This window comes from Bombina bombina, chromosome 4 (genome assembly GCF_027579735.1).
Source record: "Bombina bombina isolate aBomBom1 chromosome 4, aBomBom1.pri, whole genome shotgun sequence".
Classification (NCBI taxonomy): Eukaryota; Metazoa; Chordata; class Amphibia; order Anura; family Bombinatoridae; genus Bombina; species Bombina bombina.
In genome coordinates this window covers 506,823,918-506,849,277 of record NC_069502.1, presented here as the reverse complement: position 1 = coordinate 506,849,277, position 25,360 = coordinate 506,823,918, and the positions used below count along the sequence as shown (strand labels likewise).

Genomic DNA, 25,360 nt, shown 5'->3' with positions numbered 1-25,360 from the left:
ATGCTGTTTCGCATTTAAAGTCTTCATTTCAAAGCTTTAAAAATAATGTATTAGGTGTTACTTATGTCAATTTTGAGAGGGGCCTGGAACCTAACTCCCTCACTTCCCATTGACTTACATTATAAACTGGATTTCAATTTACAATGGCTTCGATTTACAACCATTCCTTCTGGAACCTAACCCTGGCATAAACTGAGGGCTACCTGTACAGGCAAACAGAATGACAGGGGGTGGCGAGAAGGGAGGAGCTATATATACAGCTCTGCTGTGGTGCTCTTTGCCACTTCCTGTTAGCAGGAGGATAATATCCCACAAGTAAGGATGAATCTGTGGACTCATCGTATCTTGTAGAAGAAATATATGTATATATACAGCAAACAAGCTGATACACACTAATATTATTTATATATATATATATATATATATATATATATATATATATTAGCAAATACACATTGATATTAAGAAGATATGACTTTAAGATTGTACTGAAAAAAGTTATTAGAAAGCTTATGTTCTCTAGAAGAACTATTAGAACTATTTTCCCTGTGTCTATGAAATAGTAAATTACTTTGTAGGGATTTATTTGTACTATTTTTATGTTCCAATACCACTACCATTGATGCATCCAAAAAGTGACTGTTTTTAACACTGCACTAGCATTGACTAATACATCCATACTTTATTAGTAAGCTTTGGTGGGAATCAATGAACCTGTACTGATAGAATTTTCAATAGACAATATGTAGATAGTTTACAGAATCTGACATCAACTTTCCATTCAGGGTGGCTGTGGCACATTTCCAACTCATGATTTATCTCCTTTGGTGTAGGTAGATATTGCTTTCAGTTCCAAATATATTCAGTTTCCAAATAAATTAAATCTTCTTAGGCCTGTGTTACTAAATAGAAAGAAAACTAAATAATGATTTAAACAGTCTGAGGAAATCTTTGAGATTAAAATCTTGTTTGAAGTATTGGATATGTCATTCCTTTAATTATCTCCAAAATGTAATTGTTTAAATGGTAGCAAAGTTGACCTAGTCACCCAGATATATAATTACAAAGACAGATATTTTTTCCTGAAAAAGATAGGCATAAATAACTATCCCTTATTTTGGTGACTGGCTGTAATAGTTACATTTATCAGAGCAATATAACACCACTGTACATCAATTCTGTAGCAACATTATTTAATTATTTCCAACACAGTACGCTTGGAATCTCTTAAAAGGCATCATGAAACTAAAATTGCCAACTGATATAATAGATGATATAGAAGAATGTATTTAACTAACAATTTGATACCTTCTGGGCCAGATTACAAATGGAGCACTCTATAACTAATATAAATTAAAAACTAATTATAAACTAATAAAAAACATACTTGGAATATTGCGCGCAATAACGTATTCCCCATAGAAGTCAATGGAGCAAAAACAGTGGGGGGAAAAACTAACACTCTACTTGTGCGCAAACACAATTGTATATTCTCAAATGTGCTAACCCAACATGAAAATATGAATATTTTACATTCAAATGTTCTTCACATAGCATAATATGTTTTTTTCATAAATACATATTTCTCTATATATATGATGGTATTTTGGTACAATATATATCTATACATATATATATATATATATATAAATATATATATATGTATATATATATATATATATTTATATGAAAATCTATTTAAAAATACATAGAACATATTCCCTTATGTGAAGAACATTGCAATGTGAAATATTTACAGTAAATACATAGCATAACACTTTATTAAATATTAACATTACATAAATATGCTTTTACATATTTTCATTTACTTGACTGCAAAGGGCTCCTACGCACTTATTTATATATATATATATATATATATATATATATATATATATATATATATATATAGTGTGTAAAGAGAAAGCACCAGCGCTAAAACCTAAGTGGTATCTTTAGTGTACCTCTCTTAGAGTGTATAACATGTGCCATATAATGTAGATATATTTGGTATCAATAAAAGCCCCTACTTGATGTATACAGGGGTAAGTGGTATAGATAATGAATATGAATAAGGCACAGTGATTGGTGTCCCAATAGGAATCGGTTAGAGTGCTGCCTATATTGACACAGTGCACCCCTGTCACCGTAACAATTATTAGAAAAAAAGAGAATAGTCAATAAAAATAACAAGGTGCTCTGCTAAACTTAATATCTCCAATATGTGGAATAAACAGTTTATGCACAGTTTTTTATATATATATGTGCTGAAGAAAAGTTTTTTCTTTGAAAAAGACTTCCTCTGGTGTGGAAATAAAGTAGGTAATTCCTGCTTACCAGCTATAACCCTAATCATATGAGGTAAGATTATCACTCTTGTTGGGTAGAGATGGCTATATATTTTAATCTTAGCGTGATGTCCTCCGAATTTCTAAGACTGCTTATTGTTCCCTTGGTATTATCAGAGCCTTACAAATTCAATGGCAATCTTGGACTCTCTGTTTTTCCTTCAAATGTTGGTGAGAACCTTTTCTCCTCTCAGGTGTTGAGAATCTCTGTCCTCTCAGATGATATTCCAAGTTAAGTTAGAAGCTCCCAATTTAGCTCTGTTGATGATATAAGCCTGGGACACCCACTGAAAGGGGCTAAGAGAAGAACATCCCCCTCCCTTCAGGATGTAGGTGCTTGGTTTGAATCTTGATAAATACTGTAATCCAAAAGATGTCAGCTCCTGTTTGTTCTCAGAGCAGAACACATTGTAGTAAAGATATGGTAATATTTCTCTTCCCCTTTGTCACAGTGCAAAATAGGAAGCTGATTCTTGTTGCTCCTCCCACCTGGCATATATAAAGTATGTACACACACACACACACACACACACACACACACACACACATATATATATATATATATATATATATATATATATATATATTTATATAATTAGCACAAGTGAAAAAGGCATTCACTGGTCTAGGAGGAGCCTTTAAGCACAGGCAGTGTGATTAAACAAGAGGATAATGTATATTATGCATCAACTGTTAGGAAACACTGGGACTTAATCAAAACGTATAAAACTCTACCTTTCCAACACATGAAACAACCAAGGATGGTATATTGATGTGTTAATAATCTAAGAGATCTACTTGTTAAGACAGACCCTGTGATATGTTATGAAAGGAATACATGGATGAAATCCACGAAGAAGGGCTGTTTTAAGTGTGGAGATTGTATCACATGTGATAGTATGTTAAAAGGGGATACTTTCCAAACCCCACACCAAAACAAGAGATACATAATCAATCATAGATTAACTTGAACTAGCAATTATGTCATCTACATCCTGATTTGCCCCTGTTCTCTGTTTTACATGGGAAAGATTGATACTACCTTCAGGGAAAGAATGGCCAACCAGCGCCGTGCTATCAGAGAAGTAATTGATAGTGGTGCACCACTTTGCCCGCTGTAGACAGAGCGTATTAAGCCTAAGGACAATGGTGATAGACCAGGTACCACCACTGACAAGGGGAGGTAACAGGGCGAATCGACTTCTTCGTCTGGAAGTGAGATGGATATACACCATGGACACTATAGCTCCTAAAGGGTTAAACACTATGCTGGACTTTGGACCATTCCACTCAGGAAACTGACCTATACATGATGTTTGTCTAGTATATGACAAAGAGACACTCATGTTCCTGATTTTTCCAAATCTGATTCGATGTGTGACATATAACTTTGAGACTGTTGCTGCCCAGAGGTGCCATAAGTTGCCAACCTTTATGATAATATTCAAGCCTAATAATAGTATCTTTTGGGATGCTTGGCACTGAAAATCTCTATCCACAAGGTTTTTACCATATTTCTTGATACACGAAAGTATTATGTGTTCTGTTCCATGGTACACTATATGATTATTATAGACCATTATAGATTGTATTTTAACACTGATTTTAACTTAGTATCTCTTTAATAGTGTAACACTGTGTTGTATGTAGATTATAACATATTGCTCTAGACAGTACCTATTGTACTCTAATAAGCTATTACTGGTTATATTGCAGGAGGCTTAGAGTAGTCAGCTAGCTAGGATGGATTATGATTGGCTCCCGCACTGTCACTACGCAACACACCCCTCTAGCTGACGTGTCAGTGCGAGTTGTGCGCTGATGACGTCCCTAATGAGGGACACAGCGAGCATGCGCTGAGGCGGCTAAGCGTCACTATGAGATATGCTGTATTGACTAATGGTATATAGGGTAATGGGTTTGAGGGATGATATATTGTTCTGTATGGATTTTTGCTATACTATGCATTTGATAAAGGGAACGTAATGTCCCCGAAAAGTCATGCTACCTGTTTTTAATTGGTGACATTAAAAGCTAATTGTTATACTGAAGACCAGTGAGTGCCTTTTTCACTTGTGCTAATTGGATATTTTTTGAAGTTGCACCCTGGCATTTGAATTATTTGGATTATGGAGTACCTATCTTACTCCACTCATATTCAGGCCCTTTATTTGTAATTTTTATGTAAAAAGAAGATATTTAAACTAAAATATTAATGACAACTAAGGAGTCCTGACGTTTTAGGAAAACTCTGCTAAATGTAGCTTTTAATAAGGTAGGGGCTAGCACTTTTTGTTTTATATATATTCTAATTCATTGGAGCATTTTCTTATTGTACGAGAGGAAGGAAGGATGGAAAGAAGTTGACTTTCCCAACCTGTTTTCTATATGCTATAGTAGGTTGTATTATTATTATCATCATCATCATTACTGAACTTCATAATATAACAATTATATTACTAAGAAGAAACACCTTGAAGAAACATTAGGAACCTGCTAGAGAGATCATAGGTTGAAGAAGAACAACAAAGGCATATTAATCAATCAGACAATGGGACAATACTCAGTATGACTGTAAAGTAAAGTCTATTCACTTGTAGCATACTCTAATCATTATAAAATTCAGCACTTTATTGCTTTCAATATTCTATCATACATTGTCAGTAAATAATATTTAATATCAATTTATATAGGTATCACTGATATCAAGTATATTGTGCATATACTCAACATCATTAGTATGATGTATCCTCTTTACAAGTGGTAAATAGATACTAAACATTCTGAATGTGCATGATCAAATGTAAATAGCTATAGGGTTTTAAAATGCATTAGGTAGTGCTTGATTTTCCTTACCAGTCGATATTCTGAATCCTTTTAACAACAAACCTATTAAAAGCATACCACAATTCAGCATAAAATATATGTTTCTAAAAATACTGATGTAGCATAGAAGTCCTACAAAATTCAAAGTATTATAATGTCAGATTGCTGAAGTTAGCATGGCCCAATTAACAGCCACTATATCACTATATAAGATAAATTGGACACCAGAGATCCCTTCATTTATTGAAACATAAATACATACATACATATTGTTGTTTACATATTATTAAAACATGTTTTACACACACCTGCTATTCTGGCACTTTCATTTCTCATTATCCTATCATTTTAAAGCAACATTAATAAAAAAATAAATAAAAATAAAAACAAGGATCAGTATGCTTACTTTGAATGTTTCTGGAACAATTAAGCTAACTTTAAGAATACAAAGTAACTTCACACACATCATTGATAATTTAATACTTCAGGAATAATTACACAGTATAACAATTATCATTAACAATACTTAAAGACTAATGAACTCATGAGTTGGAGATGTTTCTAAATATTGCCAATGATTCTAAATATTCCAGACTAAACAACTTGTTTAGATTAAACAAAGTCAAAATACTATTTACGGACTACTTATTAATTAAATATGGCATCATATCAATAACCAGGGTGCTGGTAGTGTATATTAATAAATAATTAAAAAAATTACTGCATTCACTGGATTATAAATTAGTGTAGAATTAGTGGTTTATTTTAAATGATGTTTCAGGGCTTGGATCCACTTTCTCAAACCAGGTAAAAATCTGAAACTATACTACAAACAAAGTTTAAAGTAATACAACATTTAGCAGAGTATACAATTTAAGGTATCAAAAGACAAGTAACTAAACAAAAATACTTTAACAGAATCACAAAGTTAATTATAATGTTTTATTAAGCTAATGTACGCCAGGAATACACACACAAAAAGTATATTTGCTTTTTCTTCCAAAGAAGATTTACTTAAAAGTTAGATGAATACCATAATCCAGTATGTGAAAGCTGTAGTACAACAGGCTATGATTTAAAGATACGCCTGTCTAAACAGAAGTTTGTCAATAAAACTGACTAAGACAAATATTATATACATGAATACATTTGTAATATTAATCTGCTGATGAATCCTGATTACTGGAATTTAGAAATACTGGCTTAAGTGGAGCTTTTCCTGTGAGGAGAAATATGAGACAAGCCAGATTGATGTGTCTGACATTTAGTAAGATGCTCTGTAACATTGGCATTCTGAAATCACTGATGTGATCCTTGAGGAACTAAATAATGAAATCCTTTAAGTCTTTTGAATTGAACATTACAAAAAGAATGGGCTTCCATATGGTCTGGAAAAAAACAATATGGTTGTAGAAAGTAATAACCTCTAAAGTGCATAATTAAACTCCACAAACTATAACCCAGGGGTCATATCTGTCACCTAAGGGCTAGATTACAAGTGGCGCGTCTTAACTTGCGCGTGTATTACAAGCTGAAAGCAAACGTGTCTGCATGAGTGCAAACTAAATTTGCGCTCGTCTGGTTAGCGCAACTTAAGTTTTTGCGTAAAGGGTTAAGGGTGAATAAAAACTTGCACAAAACACAACATAGATACATTCTAAAATGCATTTATACTCATATATTCACTATCTAATACAAAATATTTATATAACTATTAAAAAATATATATTAAAATATATATATATATAAATATATATATATAATATAGAGCAGTGATTTTCAACCACTGTGCCGTGGCACACTAGTGTGCCGTGAGAGATCGTCAGGTGTGCCGGCATCACAGAGGCAGACTGACAGGCTCATCAGTAATTTAAAATAAAAATAAAAACTCATTTTTTGATGCACATTTTCATAAATTTACACACCCCATGTTGCGCATGTCGCTCAACATGGGGTGTGTATGAGCGAGCTGTCAGAACTAGCGCCACCCAGTGGTGCTGCTTAAGGCTAACTCCTCGCGCAGCCCATTATGCTCCCAGAGGTTGCATTTCCAAGCAGCCTTGGGAGCCAATCAGATCAGGAGTGTCATCACGTGAAGAGACGTGATTGGTGCACTGGACTGGAGGCGTGTTCTTTCCTATTACTGTGGCTGCCGGAGCCTCAGCCTGGCAGGAAGGTCTGAGCCGAGTCACGTCACGTGTGACTGTATCTTTGAAACTGAGACTCTGTGCATGTGTGATGACAGGCTTGGACAGTGTTTGAGCTGCTGAGGAGGTGAAGTTCAGAACTGTTTCTTGGTCGGACTTCACTGTTGAAGTCAGAATTGTCTTCAACTTAGAGGTGATGCTGTTGTAGCAGGCTGAGTGTTGTCACTGTCGTGAGAATGAACAGAAGGACCAGCCAGTAACACAATTGTCGGTAACTGTAAGTATTGTAATATTTTTCCCACCTACCTACAGTAGCAATGAATGAATGCAAAGAAGCAGGATCCACAATATTCAGGGGCACCTCAGTTACAGTGGCACTGCCAAGCAGCCTTGCTGCCTTTGAACCTCACTGCATTTTGTATGCAGATTGCAGTCTAGTAGTGCGTGCTTAAGAGATGCATACACCACAAAGTGCCTCCTATCTCATTCACCTGCACTTAAGCATGCGCCTGTCCAGAGAGTATATGTGTCAGGCTGCATATTTGAGCATTAATAAAGGGCTATACTTTACCTCTATCTCTGGGAATTAATGCAGAGCTACCCCAACTAATGCCAGGACTAAACTTTGCATCATAAAGTTAGCCTGTAAGTGAGGATACAATTAGCTAATAAAATTTACGCTGTCTGTGTGGGATATATTTATGACATTTATGTGGAATGGTTTTGATTGCACAATTGATTCAATTGTGCTATCAAAACCATTCCACATAAAGTGTCATAAACATATCCCTAATCCCACAGTCAGGGGCCTATCTATCAAGCTCCGAATGGAGCTTGATGCCCCCTATTTCTGGCAAGTCTGCAGGCTCGCCAGAAACAGCAGTTATGAAGCAGCGGTCACAAAGACCGCTGCTCCATAACCTGTCCGCCTGCACTGAGCAGGCGGACAGACCTTGCCGGAAATCAACCCGATCGAGTACGATTGGGTTGATTCACACCCCCTGCTGGCGGCTGATTGGCCGCGAGTTTGCAGGGGGCGGCGTTGCACAAAGTGTCATAAACATATCCCACACAGACAGAGTCAATTTCATTTGCTAATTTTATTCTCTCTTACAGGCTAACTTTATGACTTGTGAGGTTTAGTCCTGGGCCTGGCATTATTTGGGGTAGCTCTGCATTAATTCCCAGAGATTGATGTAAAGTGTAGCCCATTATTAATGCCCAAATATGCTATTAAGAGGTTGCCTTGGCTTTGCATTGATGCCAGGGTTTGGTAGTGGGATGCCAGGGTTTGGTAGTGGGATGCAGAATTGGTACACATGGTGCACATTGGTACACAAATTTACTAAATTGTTCATATATATATATATATATATATATATATATATACTGTATTTTTTGTAAAATTTTGTGATGGTGGTGTATCGCAGGATTTTTTAACGTAAAAAAATTTGCCGTCACAAAAAAGGTTGAAAATCACTGGTCTAATGTACTATTGTTCCTGGCCAATCCTGCCATTTGCAATTGTCACTCCATATAAAAAAGTTTATGTACACTATGCTAAATATAAATTATCCATATCTGAATTTTAAATATATTAATTAACCAAACATCTCTTTTTAAGTGACTAATATTTAAAATGTTTCTTATTTCTAATATGAAGAAATTGTTTTCCTTTTTTTAAATGAAAGTATAACCGTGTTCAATTACCTTGGTGGAATATTGGCTGTTTTAAAGTAATATTCGCCCAAAGTAGTTTCAGAAGATCAGAATAATCTATACTGTTATAGGAAAGACAAATGTGCTCTTGAAAAGGAAGAACATTGATAACAATACCAAGTAGATAAGAATGTAAAATTGTACATCGCTAAAAAAATTGTCGGCGATGTTGGGGGCAGTAGATTAGGGGTTCATAACTATAATGTAGATGGCGCGGTGTCCGGAGCGGCAGATAAGGGGTTAATAAGTGTAGTTAGGTTGCGGCGACATTGGGAGCGGCAGATTAGGGGTTAATAAATATAATGTAGGTATTGGCGATGTTGGGGGCAGCAGAATAGGGGTTCATAAATATATTGTAGGTGGCGGCGGTGTCCGGAGCGGCAGATTAGATGTTAACCCCTTAATGACCGCAGCACTTTTCCATTTTCTGTCCGTTTGGGACCAAGGCTATTTTTACATTTTTGCAGTGTTTGTGTTTAGCTGTAATTTTCCTCTTACTCATTTACTGTACCCACACATATTATATACCGTTTTTCTCGCCATTAAATGGACTTTCTAAAGATACCATTATTTTCATCATATCTTATAATTTACTATAAAAAAAATTATAAAATATGAGGAAAAATTGAAAAAAAATACACTTTTTCTAACTTTGACCCCCAAAATCTGTTACATATCTACAACCACCAAAAAACACCTATGCTAAATAGTTTCTAAATTTTGTCCTGAGTTTAGAAATACCCAATGTTTACATGTTCTTTACTTTTTTTGCAAGTTATAGGGCCATAAATACAAGTAGCACTTTGCTATTTCCAAACCCCTTTTTTTCAAAATTAGCGCTAGTTACATTAGAACCCTGATATCTTTCAGGAATCTCTGAATATCCATTGACATGTATATATTTTTTTTTAGTAGACAACCCAAAGTATTGATCTAGGCCCATTTTGGTATATTTCATGCCACCATTTCACCGCCAAATGCGTTAAAACAAAAAAAATTGTTCACTTTTTCACAAATTTTTTCACAAACTTTAGGTTTCTCACTGAAATTATTTACAAACAGCTTGTGCAATTATGGCATAAATGGTTGTAAATTCTTCTCTGGGATCCCCTTTGTTCAGAAATAGCAGACTTATATGGCTTTGGTGTTGCTTTTTGGTAATTAGAATGCCACTAAATGCCACTGCGCACCACACGTGTATTATGCCCAGCAGTGAAGGGGTTAATTAGGGAGCATGTAGGGAGCTTTTTGGGGTAATTTTAGCTTTAGTGTAGTGTAGTAGACAACCCCAAGTATTGATCTAGGCCCATTTTGGTATATTTCATGCCACCATTTCACCGCCAAATGCGATCAAATTAAAAAAAAACGTTAAATTTTTCACAATTTTAGGTTTCTCACTGAAATCATTTACAAACAGCTTGTGCAGTTATGGCACAAATGGTTGTAAATGCTTCTCTGGGATCCCCTTTGTTCAGAAATAGCAGACATATATGGCTTTGGCGTTGCTTTTTGGTATTTAGAAGGCCGCTAAATGCCGCTGCGCATCACACGTGTATTATGGCTAGCAGTGAAGGGGTTAATTAGGTAGCTTGTAGGGAGCTTGCAGGGTTAATATCACATTTAGTGTAGAGCTCAGCCTCCCACCTGAAACATCAGACCCCCTGATCCCTCCCAAACAGCTCTCTTCCCTCCCCCACTCCACAATTGTCCCCGCCATCTTAAGTACTGGCAGAAAGTCTGCCAGTACTAAAATAAAAGCTATGTTTTTTTTTTTTTTTTTTTTTTAAAGCATATTTACATATGCTGCTGTGTACTATCCCCCCCTTAGCCCCCAACCTCACTGATCCCCCCCAAACAGCTCTATAACCCTCCCACTCTAACTTAATCTGCGCCATTTTGGGTACTGGCAGCTGTCTGCCAGTACCCAGTTTAGCAGAAAAAATGTTTTTTTTTTTAGTTTTTATTAAATTTTTCTGCAGTGTAGCTTCCCCCCACACAAAACCAACCCCCCACCCCTCCATGATCTCTTTTTGTGCTTTTGCACAAACAAGATTTGGCCATTTGTTACCAAAAAATTTTTCCATAGTGTAGCGGTTCCCACCCGCTCCCGCCCCGTGCACGCGCCCGCCCGCCACCCTCCGTGCACGCGCGCGCCCGTGCGCGCCCCCTAACGGCCCGCCCCCGATCCCGCCCCCCTTGACGACACAGGGAACACCGATGGCCGCCCACCCGCCTCCCAAGTCGGCTCCCACCCACCAACGATACCGGCCATCGATGTCCGGTGCAGAGAGGGCCACAGAGTGGCTCTCTCTGCATCGGATGGCCGTGTAAGGTTATTGCAGGATGCCTCCATATCGAGGCATCACTGCAATAACCGGAAAGCAGCTGGAAGCGAGCAAGATCGCTTCCAGCTGCTTTCCACACCGAGGACGTGCAGGGTACGTCCTCAGGCATTAACTGCCTTTTTTTTGAGGACGTACCCTGCACGTCCTCGGTCATTAAGGGGTTAATAGATATAATGCAGGTGTCGTCGATGTCGGGGTCGCAGATTAGGGTTAATAAGTGTAAGATTAGGGGTGTTTAGACTCGGGTTCATGTTAGGGTGTTAGGTGTAGACATACATTTTATTTCCACATAGGAGCGTGTCCGGAGCGGCAGATTAGGGGTTAAAAAATGTATTTTAGTGTTTGCGATGCGGGAGGGCCTCGGTTTAGGGGTAACTAGGTAGTTTATGGGTGTTAGTGTACTTTTTAGCACTTTAGTTATGAGTTTTATGTTACGGCATTGTACCATTAAACTCTTCACTACTGACTTTTAAATGCGCTAGGACTCTTGACAGGGTAGGGTGTATCACTCACTTTTTGGCTTCCCAACACAATCTCGTAATACAGGCGCTATGGAAGTCCCATAGAAAAAAAGACTTTACAAAGTTTGCGTAAGAATCGTAATAGCAGCGGGGGTAAAAAAGCAGCGTTAGGACCTCTTAATGCTGCTTTTTTACCTTAACGCACAACTCGTAATCTAGCCGTAAGTTTTTCTTTTCAGTTTTCATACAAAAAAAGTAAGTTTTAAGTGTTACTGCGATATATCTCATTACTAAACTGTTTAAAAAGAATCCACTTAAATATTTTTTGTTGCAAGACATGTTTTGTTGCACAGTTATATCCCTTCTTTAATACAGGTCTATACTAGATAAAGAGAAATGCAACACATTTCATATAGTGCAAAAAAAGAAATAAGGGTACAAAACCTATATGACCAAAAATAGGATATGTATAGTGTCCAAATAGCAGAAAATCACTAAATTCAAAAGAGATCAGACAGAATGTACACGCCCCAGGTATTTGCTTGAGGGTCACAATAGGTTCTTCAAGCAAATACCTGAGATGTGTTCAATCTGTCTGTTCTCTTTTGAATTTAGAGATTTACTGCTAGTTGGACTCTATACATATCCATTTTTTTTTATGTAGGTTTTGTACCTATATTTCTTTATTTTCACTCTATGTTTAATTTTTAAGCATACATATTCCTGTTAAGAATGTTCACCTTTTTGTTCTATTTTTAAATCCCATCTGGACCTTATACTATGGTAGGGATATGTGTACAGTCTATCAGTTGCTTCCATTGATGCTTTACACAGGGGAAAGGCATGGATAGAAAACAGAGACACCAGTACATTCATAATTAGAACTGGATAGCAAAATCAACATATTAAGATTGACATGGTTCAGGACTTGAAGAAATTATAATAATAGATCATGCGGGGGAACAAATCAGTAGACTAATTCTTAATGATTCATGTGGGATCATATTATATGGGAACCATGTTTGAGGTTATTTCATATGAAGATAACAGATCATTTGATTTTACATTCATGCATTATCTTTGACATGACACTAAACTTGAACAGATGGTTAACATCTGCATAAATTGGAGTCTTAAACAATACGATTTTGAAATTAGTCCTTTCAAATATAATACTTAAAGGGACACTTAAGTCAAACTTAAAATTTAATGATTCAGATAGAGCATACAATTTTAAACAACTTTCCAATTTACTTCCATTAACAAATCGTGCACTGTCTTTTCATATTTACACATTTTGAGTCACCAGATCCTACTGAGCATATGCAATAATTCACAAAATATACGTATATGCATTTATGATTGGCTGATGGCTGTCACATTGTACAGGGGGTATGGAAATTAATATAACTGAAATATTTTAGAAAATATTTTTACTACTAATTTGAAGTTCAGACTAAGTGCTATTACATTGTCTTGTTATCATGCATTTGTCGATTTTACAAATCTACTGTATTTACTGGTCCTTTAATTTTCAAAATCAATAAATCTCAAACACTGCTAATTTCATATCATACAATCTTAAAAAAATGTTGCTTACTGTACTTTTTAGAAACTTTTTTTACAGAAAGCCCAATAGTGGGCCATATTACAATTGGCGCACTATTTCTTATTTCTGTTAGAGCACTAACTGTGCTCAAAGTAAAAAAAAATTAGCACAGTCAGATTAGCGTGTGTATTACAAGTTGAAAGTAAAAAAAAGATTGCACGCGTGAAAGATTCAGGCACGCTAACTTTAGGACTTTGGATATTGCGACTGTGATAACTCCTTCTCCACATAGATCTATATGGGATGTGCTTCAAAAAGCCTTATTAGTTATCGCTCATGTGCTAACCTGACACAGTACTAGATCAATTGCATTAAAGCTGAAGGAAGAACATAGAAATTTAAAGTAACACATGTTAAAAACAATACAAATTATACAGCATATTTATATATATATATATATATATATATATATATATATATACTAGTCCTAAAGCCCGTTCACACGGGCCATTTTTTGCAGTACAGCGGTCCCACCCCTGGCGCGCTCTCCCTCCCCCTCTCTTTTGCTCTCTCTCTCTCCCCCATCTCTTTTGCTCTCTCTCTCCCCCTCTCTTTTGAGCTCTCTCTCTCCCCCCTTTCTTTTGAGCTCTCTCTCCACCCTATCAACCTCTCTTTTGCGCTCTCTCTCTCTCCCCCTCTCTTTTGCTCTCTCCCCCTCTCTTTTGAGCTTTCTCCCCCTCTCTTTTGAGCTCAAGCTCTCCCCCTCTAATTTGCACTCTCTCTCTCCCCCCTCTCTTTTGCGCTCTCTCTCCCCCTTTCTTTTGCGCTCTCTCCCCCTCTCTTTTGCGCTATCTCTCCCCTGCTCTTTTGCGCTCTCTCCCCCATCTATTTTGCGCTCTCTCTCTCCCCCATCTATTTTGCGCTCTCTCTCTCCCCCATCTCTTTTGCGCTCTCTCCCCCCTCTCTCTCTCCCCTCCCTTTTGCGCTCTCTCTCCCCCCTCTCTTTTGCGCTCTCTCTCTCCCCCTTTATTTTGTGCTTTCTCTCCCCTCTCTTTTGCACTCTCTCTCCCCCCCCTCTCTTTTGCACTCTCTCCCCCCCTCTCTTTTGCGCTTTCTCCCCCTTTCTTTTGCGCTCTCTCTCCCCGGGCATCTAGTTCACCAGAGGTTCACAGGTTGCCAATGGAGTTCTCTTCCACTCCTCCATAACGACATCACAGAGCTGGTGGATGTTAGAGACTTTGCACTCCCCCACCTTCCGTTTGAGGATGCCCCACAGCTAGAGTTTAGGTCTTGAGACATGCTTGGCCAGTCCATCACCTTTACCCTCAGCTTCTTTAGCAAGGCAGCGGTTGTCTTGGAGGTGTGTTTGGGGTCGTTATAATTTTGGAATACTTCCCTGCGGCCCAGTCTCCAAAGGGAGGGGATCATGCTCTGCTTCAGTATGTCTCAGTACATGTTGGCATTCATAGTTCCTTCAATGAACTGTAGCTCCCCAGTGCCGGCAGCACTCATGCAGGTCCAGACCATGACACTCCCACCACCATGCTTGACTGTAGGCAAGACACACTTGTCTTTGTACTCCTCACCTGGTTGTCGCCACACACCATCTGAACCAAATAAGTTTATCTTGGTCTCATCGGACCACAGGACATTGTTCCAGTAATTCACATACTTAGTCTGCTTGTCATCAGCAAACTGTTTGTGGGCTTTCTTGTATATCATCTTTAGAAGAGGCTTCCTTCTGGGACAACAGCCATGCAGACCAATTTGATGCAGTGTGTGGCGTATGATCTGAGCACTGACAGGCTGACACCCCACCCCTTCAACCTCTGCAGCAATGCTGGCAGCACTCATATGTGTAGTTCCCAAAGACAACCTCTGGATATGACACTGAGCATGTGCACTCAACTTCTTTGGTCGACCATGGCGAGGCCTGTTCTGAGTGGAACCTGTCCTGTGAAACCACTGTATGGTCTTGTCCACCATGCTGCAGCTCAGTTTCAGGGTCTTGGCAATCCCCTTATAGCAAAGGCCATTTTTATATAGAGCAATAATTCTTTTTTTCAGATCCTCCAAGAGTTCTTTGCCTTGAGGTGCCATGTTGAACTTCCAGTGACCAGTATGAGAGAGTGTGAGAGCGAATTTAACACACCTGCTCCCAATTCCCACCTGAGACCTTGTAACACTAACAAGTCACATGACACCGGGAAGGGAAAATTGCCCAATTTGGACATTTCCACTTCGGGGTGTACTCACTTATGTTGCCAACGGTTTAGAAATTAATGGCTGTGTGTTGAGTAATTTTGAGGGGACAGCAAATTTACACTGTTATACAGGCTGTACTTTCACTACTTTACATTGTAGCAAAATGTAATTTCTTCAGTGTTGTCACATGAAAAGATATAAAGATATAATATCACAGAATTTGCTCAGACACCAAGGACCGTGACAAACACCTCATCACACTGTCCCAATCATTCAGAGAAAAAGGTTACAAAACAAGGGTTATATACAAACAAATTAACTCTGCCCTCAATACTCCATGTGAACACTTGCTAAAATACAGGAAGAAAAACATATTGTGTATCCCACTAGTATTCAAATATAACCCTGCTGTAGAAGGTATACAAAAAATTATAAAAGACTTACAGCCACTACTCTTAGAGGATCCCACACTCAAAAAAAGCTTTCCAAAACCCTCTATCCTGGTACTCAGACAACCACCCAACCTAAAACAGAAATTGGTCCACAGAAAGCTACCCCTTGATAAAAAGAACACTCAGAATGGAACCAAGTGCTGCAACAAAGCTCTCTGCAAACTATGTCAACACATTTGTGAAAGCAGCACAGCTAATCACAAGAGTAAATCCTATAACATTAAAGGGGCATATTCATGTATATCTGCAAATGTGGTATACATGATACATTGCACTGCATGTGAAGTTAGATGTTATATTGGAGAAACAAGCCAAAAACTGTACCTTAGGATCCCCAAGGCAGAACACTGTGCGATGTGCGATCTCATCGCAGAATCTGGAGTGTGTCTGCAGAAAGACCGGACGCGACAGTAAAAAAAAAGAAAATTGCCTGCACTTTTCATTTTTACCTGCAGGTGTCAGTGTCCCATTCTATCTCGGTCTAAATATTTACTACGTTGCTCCGTTTTCAATTTCTTCTCTCTTCCTGAACTCAAAAGCGGAGGGTAACAGATTGCAGAATTGGTAAGTCAGGGCCAGACATTATACATCCAAGTTTTCTGTGTGCTAAAGTTGTAAGTGAATTGGTAAACTTATTGGAAGTGTGTGTATATATTTTTTTAATAATAAATATGCAGTTTTTCATATTGCTCTCCCAACCCATGCTGCTTGCTAAGAGACGATCCTCAACCCTGACTTCCCACTCCCTTCTCTGTCTGCGCACCTTCATGCCTTAATTTGGATTATTTGCCTGCCACAATCGCTAGCAGGACCTGAAGCAACTCCACTTGTTTCACTAGATGAAGACTCCATATGTCCATCCTCCATTCCATTTAAACAGCAGTATATAGGTGCCAGACAGAACACTGTGTGTGGAGCAGCTCCATATAAAGAAGACCGGCAATGCGTGTTCTACGCAGCAGCTGCCTATGACACAAACTCAGAGTAGATGAAGAATATATTGTAGGCTCCTTAACACGCTACAGTGTAGCAGCGTTCAGTTGCGATGTTTTCCCTCAATTTGAATTATTTGCCTGCCCACACAAATTTACTTTGGATCGCTAGCCGGACCTGAAGCAACCCTACTTGTTTCACTAGATGAAGACACTGTTTCACATTCTGTGGGCTTCTTGCACAGACCTGCCCCTGCATCAGTGCACAACATGGTGACTTGCAAGATATTATATACCGTAGACCAGGTACTGTACAGCATAACAATTTCTGAACTGATATCCCATGTTGTGCACTGATGCAGGGGCAGGTCTGTGCAAGAAGCCCACGGATTGTGAAGCAGTGTCTTCATCTAGTGAAACAAGTAGTGTTGCTTCAGGTCGGGCTAGCGATCCACAGGAAATTTGTGTGGGCAGGCAAAAAATTCAAATTGAGGGAAAACATTGCAACTGAACGCTGCTACACGATATATTCTTCATCTACTCTGAGTTTTTGTCATAGGCAGCTGCTGCGTAGAACACGCATTGCCGGTCTTCTTTATATGGAGCTGCTCCACACACAGTGTTCTGTCTGGCACCGATATACTACTGTTTAAATGGAATGGAGGATGGACTGGGGTTACATACATACGCAGTAAAATACTTGGTCTGATTCAAGTATACATGCTGTATGAGTTAATAAAGGTTGCACTGTTTGGACCTATTGTTGTCTTTTCTAATAACTAACTATGTTTTGCTGGAGTGCAATGTGGATTTGCATATGGCTTATGATTGGAGGGTGGGCGTGCTAGCCTCAAGCAGAGCTCAGCCCTTTTCTTGGGGAATGTCAGCACCATCCAGAATATTTCAGGAGCAGGAAATAAAAAAGTAAAATGTACTAAAAGCATTGTTTTTCAAAATTCCTATACATATCTCATTTAGTTAATTAGGGAATTTATTACTGGTATATGATCCATGATTTTAGTGTACACTGGCCCTTTAAAGAAATGATTCTAGGAGCCAGATTTAGTTTTTTTAATAAATGTGTTAATATATATATATATATATATATATATATATATATATATATATATATATATATATATATATATATATATATATATATGTATACATGTGTGAGGATATATATATATATATATATATATATACATACATACATACACGTGGGTGTGTGTGTGTATATATATATATATATATATATATATATAGTCACATAGTAATCATAATAAAATCAGTATGGTGGGGTATATGTGCAATGAAAGTATGTTTATATAATATATTGCAGGGGGTATGCATGAATAGACCAGGGTGATATTGATATGAAGGGGGGGTATGCATGAAGAGACCATGATGATATTGAATACAAAGGGGGTATGCATGAAGAGAGTAGACCAGGGTGATATTGATATGCGGGGGGGGGGGTATGCATGAAGAGACCATGGTGATATTGATAAGCAAGAGTGGTATACATGAAGAGAGTAGACCAGGGTGATATTGATATGCAGGGGGGGTATGCATGAAGAGACCATGGTGATATTGATAAGCAAGAGTGGTATATATGAAGAGAGTAGACCAGGGCGATATTGATATGCAGGGGGGGGGGTATGCATGAAGAGACCATGGTGATATTGATAAGCAACAGTGGTATGCATGAAGAGAGTAGACCAGGGTGATATTGATATGCAGGGGGGGGGGTATGCATGAAGAGACCATGGTGATATTGATAAGCAAGGGTTGTATGCATGAAGAGAGTAGACCAGGGTAATATTGATATGCAGAGGGGTATGCATGAAGAGACCATGGTGAAGTGATTTCTATTTCAAAATGACCTGCAGAAAATTTTTAACTAAAAAAAATCTCATCGCAGAAAGTGAAAAAAAGTTCTGCTTCTGGGCTTAGGATGAACTTACACAGACACTCAATCAAAAACCACTGTGAAACAAAATACTGTACCCCTGTTGGTCACCATTTCACCCAACCTGACCACTCCATCCAAAACCTCAAAATCAAGATTCTCAGAGGCAACTTCAAAACACCATGGAAAGAAAAACCTTTGAAATGAAAATGATAATGCACTTCAACTTGCTAAATTCTGGACTAAATGTGGACTCTGGTTTCTTAACCCATTATCAAAAAAAAAAATTTTTTCTATATATATTCTGATTCTATGTTGATATATAACTTTGTCAGTATATGCTTTGTGTATAACCATATGTTTCCCCTGTCTGTTTTTTTTTTTATATATATATTCTGATTCTATGTTGATATATAACTTTGTCAGTATATGCTTTGTGTATAACCATATGTTTCCTCTGTCTCCTAAACCGCCATCATGATTTTCACGACACCCCCTCCTCCTCCTGCATTCAGACCTCTGTAGCACTTTCTGTCTTTCTAGCCATTCTATGTTTTAAGATATAATCTGTAAATTCCATCAAATTGGTCAGTATTGCTTCAGACTTGAAAAAGGAAGAAATTCTTCCGAAAACTTGTCATCTTATAAATGTATAGTTAGTCCAATAAAAAAGTATCATTGCTCAATGCAATACTCTTGTTACTTTGACACATATAAACACAAATACTCATGTATACACATATACAGATATGTTTACATACATGCATACATATATTTGAACATATATATATATATATATATATATATATATATATATATATACTATATATGTTGAAGCCGTTTCAAATCAAACACTTTGTCATATCCCTTTTTAACCCTTTGAAAACCTATTTACAAATATTAAAAAGTGCTTTGGATGTGTTTTGTGGAAAACGTTTTTAACCCTTACACTTTACTTTTTGTTAGGTTTCAAGTCACCCTAAATATTCTAGAGCAGTTTCAGCTTTCACTCAAGTGCAACCTATAACTTTCAATGTGAGTGCTATTTCTTGTGGTTGCGATATCCATTTAAAGTGTAGGTTGTGCAAGAGCCACAATATCCTAATCTGGCCCATTATAGGGGACTTGCCCCTAACAAAGTAGAATAGATATTCATGTTTTTATACAATAATCAATATTAAAATATTTAAATTTATCAAAATGTTGGTAGGGATGATAGGAATGGAAAGAGAAGACATAACCATTGACTTCTGTATGGCCATGTGGAAGACAAACTTTATGTGAAAACAGAGAAGTTGGTCTGGCATAATGTGTGCACTAATAAAACCATAAGAATGCTTGAGACACTACTACACAGGGTTTTGGCATTAGTTACCACCAAGTAACAATGATTTTGATACATTTTCTAAGATAATTGTAATATAATGTGTATGGATAATTCTGCCAAGTAGAGTAGTTCTCCTTTTTAGTTATGTGTCACCTTGATATCACACTATATTGTAGCAACATATGTGTTCTAAAACAAGTTTTAAGACATTGGGGCCCATTTATCAAGCTCCGAACGGAGCTTGTGGGTCCGTGTTTCTGGCGAGTCTTCAGACTCACCAGAAACAGCAGTTATGAAGCAGCGGTCTAAAGACCGCTGCTCCATAACCCTGTCCGTCTGCTCTGAGCAGGCGGACAGGAATCGCCGGAAATCAACCTGATCGAGAACGATCGGGTTGATTGACACCCCCCTGCTGGCGGCCCATTGGCCGCGAGTCTGAAGGGGGCGGCGTTGCACCAGCAGCTCTTGTGAGCTGCTGGTGCAATCCTGAATACAGAGAACGTATTGCTCTCCGCATTCAGCGATGTCTTGCGGACCTGATCCGCACTGTCAGATCAGGTCCGCAAGACATTTGATAAATAGGCCCCATTGTCTTGTTCCTAAAATGAGGCTACAGAACCTGAAAAAGATGTGAATTACTGGGAAATTTGTATTGTTCTCTAGGACTCAGTGGTATCACACAATACAAAGAAACAACTCAAAAGGTAAGATGTACAGATATATTTAAAAATATTTAAAAATATAAATTACACAGATAATTAATATACACTGATGAATAATGACAGTAGATTGCATCAAAATGAAGAAACTAAACTTATGAGAAATGTAATCTATAAAAATAACAATAATGCCAATATATGTGTGCACACACATGCCAAACATAAAGCAGTATAAGCTGAACAGAATAAACATGTTAGGACAAAATGCATAGTAAGAAAAAAAAAAAAGCTGAAATTTTATTGCAAAATATTCTCAAACTGTAAAACAGGTATATACAAAAAACTTAAAAGCATATAAACTAATAGAAGTGTAGACCAGAAAACATAATTCTTCCCAGCAATGCATATAGGTGTTAAAGGGTTAACCTAAGCATTGCAAAGTTAACTCAGCAAAACACTCAATATTAGAGAGGCCAGCAATCAATAATACAGTATCCTGAAACACAATGTCCCAAAAACTGCATGGCTCAGGTAGGTTAAGCAATCAGCAATAGTTCATCTAGGTTAGTACGCAAAATCAGACTGAGGTTAAAGTGCAGAATAAGGAAACAATCCACAAGTGGGGGACAAAGCAGGAAACATCAGGTATTTTCATTACAGAATACCATTTGGGAAGCTAAAGCAGACACATTCCCCTTCTCCTAAGCCTTAACCTATGCATTTACCAAACTGCTTCCAGTCTTGGCTGCAAGCAGCCAGCTAGATGGCAAATCAGATTTGCATAGTTGCAGTAGTTACATGTGTTTGATATCTATTAGGAGGCTTGAAGTACTCAAGGAATGTAAAAACATTGCTTTCTTGCTCAACGTGATTGCTGACTTAACAAAAATGGGGTGAATAAACAAGCAGAGGCTTAGGATTTTAAGGAATTCTTTGTAACAGCGTCTGTAGTGGGACATTTTTTGTTATTATTACCTTTGTTTATAAGGTAAACAATAATGGTCCATTGAATCATAATATTAGTTAATAATAATAATAGTAACTGGACAAATCACATTATTGACAGCATCTCGGGAAGTTTTAATGTATTTAGCTTTTGTATCTTCAAGCTTAATTCTACAGAACACTATTTGGTGTTCTTCACTGATCACCATGCATTGGGGCCGATTTATAATGCTCTGAATGTGGCCAGATACATCTGTTTCCGCGCGATTCTTCAGCCTCGCCGGAAACAGGAGTTAAGAAGCAGCAGTCTTAAGACCGCAGCACCTTAACTCGTACGCCACTTCTGAGGCGGCGCACAGCAATCAGCCCGATCACATACGATCTGGTTGATTAACACCCCCTGCTAACACCTGATTGGACGCAAATCTGAAGGGGGTGGCATTCCACAAGCAGTTCACCAGAACTGCTTGTGCAATGTTAAATGCAGACAGCATATGCTGTAGGCAATCAGCGATGTTGTACGGATATGATCGCTACAGCGGATCATGTCCGTCCGACTCTTAATAAATCAGCCCCTTAGAGTCTTACTTTGTTTAATCACAGTTTTAAATACATTAGGATTTGCACAATTGACTTTAGATATCACCAAAGCCAACAAACACATGTTCCAACTTGTTAGAGCTCTTCCAATCAGGCTTTTTCAAAACATTCCACTGAAACTGTTACTTGATATTCAGAAAGCCTTTTCTATACTTTTTTATACTTTAGCTGATTCTGACACAGATGACCATTCACATTCCTTGTAATGCCTTAGTGCCTTACATCTCTGCTTGGATGGTATTATATGAAATATATATTAGATTTTGATGGTAACCAGTTTTCATTAAATGTAACCTGTTATTTCAGTAAACCACTTCTTAAACTATGTGACACTGTCTCCACTTCCTCCCCCAACCTAATACATTTAAAAATGCATTGAAGACAAATGAAAATCACAAATTCTGCCTTTTTGTGAAGAAAAGTGTAGCTTTATATTAGAAACAAAAGCCTCACTTTATCAAAGTACTTTGGTGCCACTAGTGCATCATCCACAACCAAAATTTAACATTGAGCAAGAAAAAACACATGCAACAAACTGAGTCATACTGCTGAGTGATGTTAAGTGCTAAACTGAAAAAAATTAACCATTATGACAAATAATATTTTGTTATCAGCAACAATTTAAACATGGCCATAATGTTTGATAAGTATCCAGAATTTTGATATTGTAAAAAAGCTATAAATGTATTGTGCTATATTTATCAAGCAAATGATGCTGCTTTGAAACCCTTGAGGTGTAGACTTGCTCATGATAGCTTTCTAGATGCATGTTAAGAAGTTAAAGTCATAAGACTATAGTTTTCTAACCTCTCCATTACCTCAGAGCTTGTGAAGTTAAATCAACTCGGACTTGTTCATTTGGGGTGATTGGCAGGGCATGCAAGAACAGGGCACTGCTTGTGTAATAATTAATGTGGACAGCAATGATCATCATCCTATATCCACTTGCTGTGAATACGGGCAGGCCTTGCTGGTAAACTTGTCCACCAGCCAAAAGATAAATTGTACTCAGTTTTATTTGTAAACCGTGTATACATGAGATGAACAGCCAAAATAGAGCCATGTGAAACAGGCCAAAATAGGTTTTAAAAGTCTTCTATTTTATATATAAAAATCTTTATTACGAACTTGTGTAAAAGGTGTTTTTTTCCCGATGGACTGGAATAAAGCTGGAAAAGAAACTAAATAGAAACAGAAAATTTACATAGTGCAAATAATTTTCAAAATTATTATAAAACTGTATTGGAAAGACTTGAGCAAACCCATTCTACTTGATTGGAATTTACCATGTTATAATTCTATAAAACAAATGGCCTGCAGGTTCAGACTGCTCCCTAGTTCACTGTAACCTTTTCCAACAAATTATGTGTCAGGAAAAGAACATTATATATCAAACAATCATCTTCATTCATCTCTGCTAGATCCAATCAGAATATGAAATGTAAACTTCCACACAAAGCAGAGATCTTGACATCACTTATCAGAATGTATTGTGTCTCTTGATTATACCATGCATTAATTGTGCCCCAGTATAATAGTAATAGCTATAATCATAATCATTAAACATCATCTCCAAGTCAAGGTAACATACCTATGCAATATTGTAGTTATTCAAAATTGTCCAACTAGTTGTAAGAGTCAAGTATGGAAGCTGTTCTTACAATACCCTTTTTTGCAAATAATCAATCAATATGTTATATAATATACATAAACATCATAAAAGACATTATATATAACAGTTACTTAAAGGGACAGTATACACCAATTTTCATATAACTGCATGTAATAGACACTACTATAAAGAATAATATGCATGGATACTGATATCTATGCATAAAGGGTCTTTTCATATGCAAAGGAAGGGGGAGAGAGTCTGATATTTCCCACTTGCAGTGGGTGTCCCATTAACCTTTTAAACAGAGCTAAACTGGAAGATTCTAAGTAAGTTTTTAAATGGTTTTATACAGGATACATGAATCCTGTATAAAACGGTTAAAAAACTTACTTAGAATCTTCCAGTTTAGCTCTGTTTAAAAGGTTACTGGAACACCCACTGCAAGTGGGAAATATCAGACTCTCTCCCCCTTCCTTTGCATATAAAAAGACCCTTTACACAAACAGAAGCAAGCTGGAGTAGGTATACGTCGGTATTCTCCTGAAACTTTGGGGCTTGGTTAGGAGTTTGAAAATCAGAGCAATGTTATTTAAAAAAAAAAAGTAAAACTATCCATCCATCCAAAAAACTAACTTTATGGGCTATATAAATAGATCATCTACAAAAGATTTATGCAAATAAAAAACGGTTAAGTTTGATTACAGCTAAATCACTTTTTACATAGAGTCAACCTTAGATTAATATATCAAAATATAAACAGTTAGTCTCTTATTAACAGGCAACACAAATCCTGACTTAAATAAAACATTAGGTACAAGCCATATGATTACAGCAAAGAAAAATTATTATACAGCAAATCCTATTTATGCTTAAACCAAAGCTTTTTTCCTACCCTGTGTGTAGGTAATTTCTATTTTACCATACAAGTGCTCTTAAGTAAACATGAAAATAATATATGAAGTTATCTCTCCATGATTTCATATCACTATATCAACTACCATTTTACAACATTATGGATGACAAATGGGAACATTTCTTAGAAAAGGAGGATGAGTTTTACTGACAGAATAAATGGCTTACTTTAATTTATTCTGTATGGCCCAGCAAAATGATTTCATGTAATAAAACCATGCCATAAATATGGACATTCAACTGAAATCTGTTTTTACAGCCTTCAGCTTGCATCCCTTTATATCAAAAGTTAATTTTATGCATGCATGAAGAAAACCAACAAGAATAAATATATGTAAATGCTATTGCCTAATATTCACTTATTTAGTGTGCCAGAATATAGTCAGCATGTAGGTTTTATGGTACA

At 37.2% G+C, this 25,360-nt stretch overlaps 1 protein-coding gene across 1 annotated transcript in view; it reads right to left on the bottom strand.

The window, feature by feature from the left end:
* The window catches only part of ADGRB3 (adhesion G protein-coupled receptor B3), a 1,326,607-nt gene that overhangs the window by 258,081 nt on the left and 1,043,166 nt on the right, over positions 1-25,360 (bottom strand). The gene's annotated exons all lie outside the window — the stretch shown is intronic.